A 9,904-nucleotide genomic window follows, 5' to 3' on the forward strand; every position below is an offset into this window, starting at 1 on the left:
TGGATCCCAAGGTGTTCGCAGACGATAAATTCAACACCCCCAATCTAGTCTAATTGCTGGTATAACACAGGTCATAATTTTTTTCCAATAGTTTTCATTGTAAAGTAGAGCATGTCTTTTAAAAAATCATCCAATCTTGAATTAAAAATCGTCCGTAAACTGAGTATCCACCACAACCCTTGGTAAATCATCCCAAGAGTTAATTACCCTCCCTGTTAAGAGAGGCTTTTTATGTCGAGTTGGTCAAAATTCCCACGTGTCCCCTTGGAAAGTGTTGAGCTTTTATTAATAAAACCCCAAATCCAAATGATTTTGGCGCTGGTATATTTTGGGTGAAATCTGAAGTATTTTGGTTTTGAAATGGAGCAACTGGGAGATGTAGCCAAACCAACAAGACTGGCCTATAAAGGAGACTGGAAGCCTGAGGAACTTCAGCTGGACAGATCAGCATGTGGACTGCTCAGTGCTGAAGATGTTTGAGAACAGGTCAGAGAAACACCCATCGGGAAGTTTACTTGGTGTTACTTGGTCTTGCCCCAGCATGGGGAGCCTGACTTGACTCCATGAGGTCCCTTCCACCCTACAGTGCTAGAACTCCCGAGTAACAATATTTGTATTGATTATTGTGATTTTATTTTATTTTATTTGTTGTAAAAATGCTGACATTTCCATGGAAAAGTTCAATGCAAAAGAGATTTGTTTGTTTTTGTGCGAGGAGGTCAATTTTCATCCATTTCCTAGGAATATAGTGTTCCCACTCACTGTAGGAGGGTCTGATCCAAAACAGATTGACGCCAAGGGGAGTTTTTCCATTTCTTTCACTGTGGTTTGGGTCAGGTTGTTTGTTAATATCAGTTTTTATCATCTTTCCAGCTAGCAGAGTGAGTAGCAAGGCAAGGTAACACTCAGTGTATTTGAACCTTCTGCACTCCCTAATGCAGGAGATCTTCAAGGCAAAGAGATTAGTAAAGTTCACACCGAATTATAAATGTACATGAACTCAGAGAGGAAAAAACACGTCCTCTTTTACTGAACTATTCAGTATGAGATTTTGAATGCCCTGAAATCAGGAAATTGAAAGCAGGGTCTAAATTCCCAAGATGTTTGTGACAGCTTTACCTGCCTTTAATTGATTAGTAGAATCCTAGAATATCAGGGTTGGAAGGGACCTCAGGAGGTATCTAGTCCAACCCCCTGCTCAAAGCAGGACCATTTCCCAACTAAATTATCCCAGCCAGGGCTTTGTCAAGCCTGACCTTAAAAACCTCTAAGGATGGAGATTTCACCACCTCCCTAGGGAACCCAGTCCAGTGCTTCACCATCCTCCTAGTGAAATAGTGTTTCCTAATATCCAACCTAAACCTCCCCCACTGCAACTTGCAACCATTACTCCTTGTTCTGTCATCTGCTACCACTGAAAACGGCCTAGCTCCATGGACTTTGGAACCTCCCTTCAGGTAGTTGAAAGCAGCTATCAAATCCCCCCCATATTCTTCTCTTCTGCAGACTAAACAAGCCCAGTTCCCTCAGCCTCTCCTCATAACTCATGTGCTCCAGCCCCCTAATCATTTTTGTTGCCCTCCACTGGACTCTTTCCAATTTTTCCACATCCTTCTTGTAGTGTGGGGCCCCAAACTGGACACAGTACTCCAGATGAGGCCTCACCAATGTTGAATTGAGGGGAATGATCACATCCCTCCATCTGCTGGCAATGCCCCTACTTATACAGCCCAAAATGCCATTAGGCTTCTTAGCAACAAGGGCACACTGCTGATGCATATCCAGCTTCTCGTCCACTGTAACCTGTAGGTCCTTTTCTGCAGAACTGCTTCCTAGCCATTCGGTCCCTAGTCTGTAACAGTGAATGGGATTCTTCCATCCTAAGTGCAGGACTCTGCACTTGTCCTTGTTGAATCTCATCAGGTTTCTTTTGGCCCAATCCTCTAATTTCTCTAGGTCCCTCTGTATCCTATCCCTCCCCTTCAGCATATCTACCACTCCTCCCAGTTTAGTGTCATCTGGAAACTTGCTGAGGGTGCAGTCCACAGCATCCTCCAGATCATTAATGAAACAACATCCATAACAAAATGGCATGACCAGTCCACTGGGCAACTCAGCCAATGCAAAATACAGCCAGGCCCACTCCACGTGGGCGCCTACCTGAAATCTTTTTAAAGGTAAAGTTATGGAGCCCGATCCTGAGTTGCTATAAACTGGAATAGCTGGTGGACTTTTCATTCAAGCACTTTAATACTTTGAGATCATTTTGGGTTAAAGTCTTGCAAATAAAAACATGGTGAACAATATATTTGCATGAATATTCAGTCATTTCCCTGAGATATGCATCTTCTGCACAAACTGGTCTTCTCTGGCTGCTTTTTATTACAGCTCCTAGTTTTTTTTCAGATTTGCCCATCTATGGTTATGAACAAGGTCTCCAGTAACAAAGTTCTTGCATTTCTCCATGAGACAAAGAAACACCAAAGATAGGAATCAAAATTTCCATATGGAAATGGAAGCATAAAGTCACACTCATCTGGAAGCCCCATTTCCTAGTAAGGTGGCTATTTTGGTACTAGATTTCTACAATTCTTTACCTTATCAATGTGAAAAATTAAAACGCATGCGCGCGCACGCACATACACATGCACACACGTTTCAATTGTCCTGTTGGGACTAATCACGTTTCACCATAATAGGAACCCATCAGAAAACATCAAGAGAAAAAAACATTATATTAAACAGACAATTGAAAAATAAAGGATTTTTTCCACCAAATGGAATATTAATATATTATTATATCCGTTATCATTTCCAGGTTTCAGAACTGCTCCTAAAACTTCACCAACTCTTACCTTGTTGTAACAAAGCAATATCCAGAACACTTTCAAATGTCGTGTTCCCTCCTAACTGTGATGTAATGTGGGATAGAAAAGAAATTAATTCAAGAATCATTTCCAGGTAGAAAGAGCCAAAGTTGCTATTAAAGTTAAAATATTTAATCTCTAAGTGAATCCCACTAATACTGTAGCTATTTCGAGAAAGTGAACTGAATGACAATGGCAGAGAAAAAGAATTACTTTAAAAAGAAGGAGATGAGCATTTTGGAATTTCCAAAGGCTGCTTGCTTTGAAGCAATTGACAATTGCAAATGTTTCCCCCCCGCCTCAAGTCAGCATTTTAGAAATGCCAACCACAAACAATGCAAAGTCAATAATTGCAAATATAATTTTCTTCTTATGAAACTAAAAGGCCAAGTGTCACCACAGCTACCTGATCTATGGCGGGGGGTGCTTGGAGTGGTAGATTTAAGCCTCATATTAGCACTCTAGCACCTTTCCATAACTAAACCTGGAGCTATGCAATTTATAAGAAGTCAATTAAAACCACAAACTAGGAATAAAATCTGATAAGTTCAATAACCAGCATTCTTGTTGAAATCAATAAGATTACGTTCACACTGGTTCACTGTATATTAACTGAGGAGACATGAATGAAGAGCAAAGTTAAGCAGCGAGAGCTGAATTAAAACTATGGGTGAAACCCTCATGCCTGCTCTGGCTTATTGCACAGCCTACAACTGGAGTTCTGCAGTGGGGAAGCAGAAGCAGCAAGTGAGTTTGGAAAAGCTTCCACCTCCAAAGGAAAGGACCCCAATGAATACTAAGTAAAACATCTCCCTCTCTCCCGTGCTCACATGCAGTATCTTATCATCCTGTACAACCTACGGCTACAAATCTCTATAATTTACCGTGAGTGAGTGGAGGCAGTGGGAGGACCAGCCTGTCCTTAGAAGATATTACTTTAGCAGAGTCATAAAGCAGCTTCCTAGAGAATACCCACTGATCTCCACCTAATGGGCCACAATGAATTGCAGGTCAAACAGCATCAAGAAAAATGTTTCCCTTGGAAGCTAGGTGGGTCCAGAAGTTCCTGTTCCTTCTTCCGCTTCAAACTAAGAAGAAAACTCAACTATGCAAGAGAGATGTCATTCCATTGTTGGTGTGTATCCACCCCGAACCCATGAGAGCTTCCATGGGGGCCGAGAATGGTGCACTGGGGAAGCCCATTCCATACTGTACTGTCTTTTTTCACAATCTTCTCTCTCCAGGGCTGTCAACTGGGAATATTTCACCAGCACAAAACCCACTCTGGGAAATTTTAAATGAAAATGTTTGATATGCAAATAAATGAAGCACATTTTTAGGGGAAAAAAAGAAAAAAACATCCATTAAACAAGATTCTTTGAAACCAAGGGGTAATTTTAAACAGACTATTTTCATCTCCATATGCACAGCGTATAAAATCTTTTAACTCAGTACAGCACAATGGACCAGACACTCATTTGGTATAAATCACCGTAGCTCTGCTGACGCTGATGGATCCGTGACAACTGACGCCAGGTGATGATATGTCCTGATATTCCCAAACTCTGACATGCAGCATTCAGGATAGTTTAGGCAGTTGGTCCCATTTCACTGCAAGTTATTTTGTGAGAGAAAATGAAGACAACATTTTGGGGTCAAAAGCATCAGCACTTTGAGAGCAGAAAAACAATCTTTTCTCTTGGTCGACAGAATGGATTTTGAAGCTTTCATCAGGTATTAGAACGGAAAGGAAAAGAGACCACTCACCTTAGTCTTTGCCTCGTAATGTTAATACTTGTTGCAAGACAGATCTCTCTTTCTTGAACTCAAATGGATTGTATAAGGGGTAACTGGAGGTGGGGTTTATTTGTTCTGCCAACACAAGAGGACAGAATAGCAGGGTTGGAAGGGACCTCAGGAGGTATCTAGTCTAACTCCTTGCTCAAGGCTGGACCCATCCCCAAACAGAATTTTACCCCAATTCCCTTGATGGCCTCCTCAAGGATTGAACTCAGAAGCCTGGATTTAACAGGCCAATTCTTAAACCACTGAGCTTTTCCTCCTGAGGGTACTGAATCTCAGGTCAGGCACAGGTGGGGTATGTGTCTCATTAAAATACCAGTTGCGTCGTTATACACCAATATATGGTCTTCAAATATTGTTCAAGTTCTTAGACGTGTTGATGCTTCTCTTTGCCTTTCTCTCTGTTTCATGCAGTTCATGTATCTAAAAATCCCCCCTAGCAAGAAGCACATCCAATCACAAATACACTTAGAGGAGCACGGCAAGATTTTAATCAATATCTGCCAGGATTAAAGCTGTGAAGACGGTTTCTTTCAGAGCAGCAGGACTAGACGTCTGTGTGTCGCTCAGCCAAAGGGCAAGGAGCATTCTGCTGCTCAGCGCTGAGCGAGAAGGAACATTTGCAGCAGCGGCATGAGAAGGTCCAGGAGTCCAGTAAAAAGTCAGAAAATGCAGCTGCACATGCCCGTCCGATTCAGATCTCGATTGAGCGCTGCCAAGGGCCTCCAGCAAAGAGCCTGTCCTGCCACATGCCATTTAGCTGAGCCCTGGCGGGATCCTTATCAGGCAGGATAACGAGGGTGATGCTGCAGCTGAGAACAGGGAAGATCCTGCCAATGTCCCTAAAGGCCAGGATGTGACCTCACATTAGATCAGGAGGACCAGTTTGGAGACGGATAGCAGTGAAAACTCTGCAGAGAGGGATGTGCCTGGCCAGAGACTGGAAGTCCAGGTGGTTACTGCAGCTCTCTAACCCCTCCCTCCCATTGTTTTCTAGAGAAATTAGACTTTCAACACTGAGGATTTGGTAGGTTATGGCCAAATAATTTACTGTCCTGGATATTACGCCCTGCATTGTAGTGTGTATCTGGGGGGTAGTGCAGACGCCACAACATTTGCATGGCCTCCTCTCCCTTCCCCTCCCCTCCACCAGCCTCTGCTGGGCACAATCCCAAGTGGATGCAGGGCACTGGGGGGAAAGCTTTCGGAAAAGCCAGCTTTGCTGTTTATCCAAGAGTTCAGAGTATGGGCTGTACGGCTTGTGCTGAAGCCCACGGTCTGTAGCAAGTTCACGACTAGAAATCAGTGCCCCCTGTCTGTTTCACCACGGGCAGGCAGGTGGGGGGTGGAGGGGTTCAAACACGGCTTGGATCAATGCTCTCCATCCTATCTCAGGCTTTGGTTGGTTTCCTTCGTTTCCCCCCAGTCCTGGTAGCTTATTCTGGGAAGTTTCTCAGGCAGCAGTAATTCTCCATGGCCTTTCAAGAGAATTGGGAGTGCAAACCTGCTCGGACCTCCATAATAGCCAGGTCCCTACCAAATTCAGGGCTCACTTTGACTAATTTACAAACCCTCTGGCCTTGAAATTGACCAACGTCATCATTTCGATGTTTCCACCTGACATTTCCTGGTATTGTAACCATGGGGGTCCCCACCAACCTGGGAGAACGGGGGAGTTCAGAGGTTCTTGTGGGGGGGGTCACAGCATTGCCACCCTCACTTCTGTACTGCCTTCAGACCTGGCTCCAAGGGCAGCAGCCAGCAACCTTTCTGAAGCTAGAGGAGGTTCCCAGATGTGCAGGTGGGTCCCTGCTGTTGGGAGCACCTCAGCTCCTACCGTCTACTTGGGAGCACCTCGGCTCCTACCATTTTCGGGGCATCCAGAGAAATGGACCCCTGAGCCCCAGAAGGACCTGCAAGGGAAGCCCTGAGCCGCCGCTGCAGATGCCGGGCAGAAGCTCCGAGCCCAGGCACCCAGAGCGCCGGCAGGAGTGGGGGGGGAATGAAAGTCCTGAGCCCGGTGCCCCAGCACTGGCTGCAGCCACAGGGGGCCAGAAGCTCTGAGTCAGGGCACCCAGAGACGTGAGTGGAGCAGAAGCTGCCAAGGCCAAAGCCCTGAGCCCAACGCCAGGCTGATGCAGCGCGCTCACTTCTGCATTTCCTCTGCAGGTGTGTCTGATATCCCCACGGAGAGGAAGTCCTGTCCCCAGCCGGGCAGAGAAACAGCTAGGAGGCCCCTATTGGGTTCTCCTGGCTGGGGGGTCCAGCAGGACGGGGAGATCGGATTTTACGGGGCAGGGCTAATTCGATCTAGCCAAAAAAGGCACAACAAGAACCAACAGCTGCCAGCTGAAGCCCGAGGAATTCAAATGAGACGTAGGCACACATTTCTGAGAGTGAGGGAGACTAGCCACTGGAAGAAATTACCCAGGGGAGAGGTGGAGTCTCTGTTTCCTGGTGTCCTACCATCATAACTGGTTGGGAAGGTGCCTTTTAGTGACTTACAAGCAATTGGGCTTCATATGGTGCAAAGTGTGTGAAATTGCATAGCCTGTGAAATAGAGGCCAGATTAGGAGATCAAATTGTTTCATAACCTCTATGAAAAGCTCAGTGAGGAACAGACTCTGCTGTTTTACTGGGTGGCCTGCTTGCTCCCCAGAATCAATAATGAGCAAGTGGGGTGATCTGGGGTGCAGCTCAAACATCCAGCTGGGCTGGCCAGGGGCAGACATCAGGCCTGCCAGGGAAAGGTGGGTGTGGCAGTGACTTCACAAAGGCCTTTGGCAGGAACTCAGCCTATTGGGCAAAGATGATGAGGCGTCTGTGACCTCACAGAGCTCCCTTGCCAACAGCCAGGCAGGACAGGGATGCGGGGCAGGGGGAACCTCGGAGAGCCCTGTAGCCTTGCTGCAGCAAGCCTCCAGCTCACGGTCTCTTACTCAGGACCAAGAGACGTTGGTGTGCAGGAGATTCAGTGCATGTGTTTTTCATTCCAAACATTCATTTGTTTCAAAGACGTTGTCATCTGTGTAGAAGGTAAGAAAAAATATAGGTTCTAGATATAGATACAAGATAGGGGACTCTATCCTAGCAGATTCAAAGGCATCACCACCCTCCTAGGGAAAAGTTTTTCCTGATATCCGAGCCTTCCACACTGCAACTTGAGAGCATTGCTCCTTGTTCTGTCATCTGCCAGCTCTAAGATTTCATGAGAATCAATCTTTCATTAGGAAAATAATTCAAAAATGCAAATACAAAACACTTTGAGTGAAATCAACCCCTCCTGATCTTTAGTGTCTGCGGTGCGGGCCTTGGGGGCCAGACTGAGACCCTCATGGGCTAGTAACACCCAAGAAGACAGTAAAATAATTCCAGTTCTCTTAGCATCCAAGCCTCCCTAATCCAAGGAACACCTGAGAGCTGCGGGAGACAGAGGGGTGCTGAGAATGTCTAACTCATGACTGAAAATACAGAGATGTGTTATTGGCTTTGGTTGGGGGACAAGTAACAAATCTGTCGGGATTCTTACCCCAAACAATAATCGCCCATTGTCCTTTAGAGCACGAGGGCCCTAACGCGCCTGACTTGCTCAAATCTCTCTCCTGCTAGGGCTGAGAGAATTTTCTCCATCCCCCATGATACCGAGGGAAAGAGAAAAGAAGTGACCTCTCTTTGGTCACACAGCAAGGCCATGCCAGAGCTAGAAAGAGAAGCATAAGAAAGAAGTTGTATCAAAATGTTTTGCATTTCAAACTAACCGATTTCTTAAACAAAGGCAATTTGATGTGTGGTTCGTGAACTGAAATGATACATTCTAGTCTCCACATGTTTCTAGACTGATGAACCAGTAGATCTACCCCTTAGTTTTTATCCATAGATTGAGGGAGGAAAACAAGTTTGCCTGTTTCGTGAATTCCCAATGGCTTTCTTGAATTTCAGCAAACTAGTCGATTGAAATGAACGATTTGAATAAACTGAAAGGAAGACAATATTTTCTGCACCTTTCAAGGAAGCTACTGCTGCCCGAAGCTGGGTTAGCATTTCAGCTAGCTTTGCTTCCAGGGCCTTAGCTATCACATCAGTGGTGCGACTGTCTGAAAAGCTTGGCAGTGAACATGTTCTACTGAATGTTATTTTTTCTCTTCTATTTAAATTATTTAAAAGATTGTCATAAATTGGGCCCTTATCAGAGGTTGTCAATTTCCAATATAATTATGACAGTGAGGGAGACTAGCCACTGGAAGAAATTACCCAGGGGAGAGGTGGAGTCTCTGTTTCCTGGTGTCCTACCGTCATAACTGGTTGGGAAGGTGCCTTTTAGTGAATTACAAGCAATTGGGCTCAATAGGGTGCTAAGAGTGTGAAATTTCATAGCCCGTGAAATAGAGGCCAGATTAGGAGACTGAATTGTTTCACAACTGATGCCTCTATGAAAAACTCAGTGTGGGGTGCGGAACAGACTCTGCTGTTTTACTGGGTAGCCTGCTTGCTCCCCAGAATCAATAATGAGCAAGTGGGGTGATCCGGGGTGCAGCTCAAACATCCAGCGGGGCTGGCCAGGGGCAAAGGTCAGGCCTGCCAGGGAAAGGTGGGTGTGGCAGTGACTTCACAAAAGCTTTTGGCAGGAACTCAGCCCATTGAGCAAAGACAATTAGCTGGGAATTGGTCCTGCTTTGAGCAGGGGGTTGGACTAGACACCTCCTGAGGTCCCTTCCAACCCTGATAGTCTATGATTCTATGAGTGAGACGTCTGTGACCTCACAGAGCTCCCTTGCCAACAGCCAGGCAGGACAGGGATGAGGGGCAGGGGGAACCTCGCAGAGCCCTGGAGCCTTGCTGCAGCAAGCCTCCATCTTCCCTTTACCAGAGAAAGGTTATGAGCAGACAATGGCTGGAAGCTGAAGCTAGACCAATACACACTGGAAAGAAGGCGAGGAGCATTTTTAACATTAGAGTTTGGAGCAATTCACTGAGGGTTGTGCTGGATTTTCCGCAACTGGCCTCCTTTAAAATCAAGCTTGGGTGTTTTACTAAAAACCTGCTCTAATTCCTATGGGAATTATTTTGAGGCACATTCTATGACCTAAGTGAAAGAGAAAGTCAGACGACAGTGGTTTCCTCTGGGCTTGGAATTAATCTGTGACTCGCTGGGAGCATTTGGAATGTGGCCATTTTGCTTCCCTCTTGTCCCTTCTTCTCAATTGGAAAACGGGCCACCAGAAAAGCCTGATTT

The sequence above is a fragment of the Mauremys reevesii genome, unplaced genomic scaffold (assembly GCF_016161935.1).
Source record: "Mauremys reevesii isolate NIE-2019 unplaced genomic scaffold, ASM1616193v1 Contig66, whole genome shotgun sequence".
In the NCBI taxonomy this organism is placed as follows: Eukaryota; Metazoa; Chordata; order Testudines; family Geoemydidae; genus Mauremys; species Mauremys reevesii.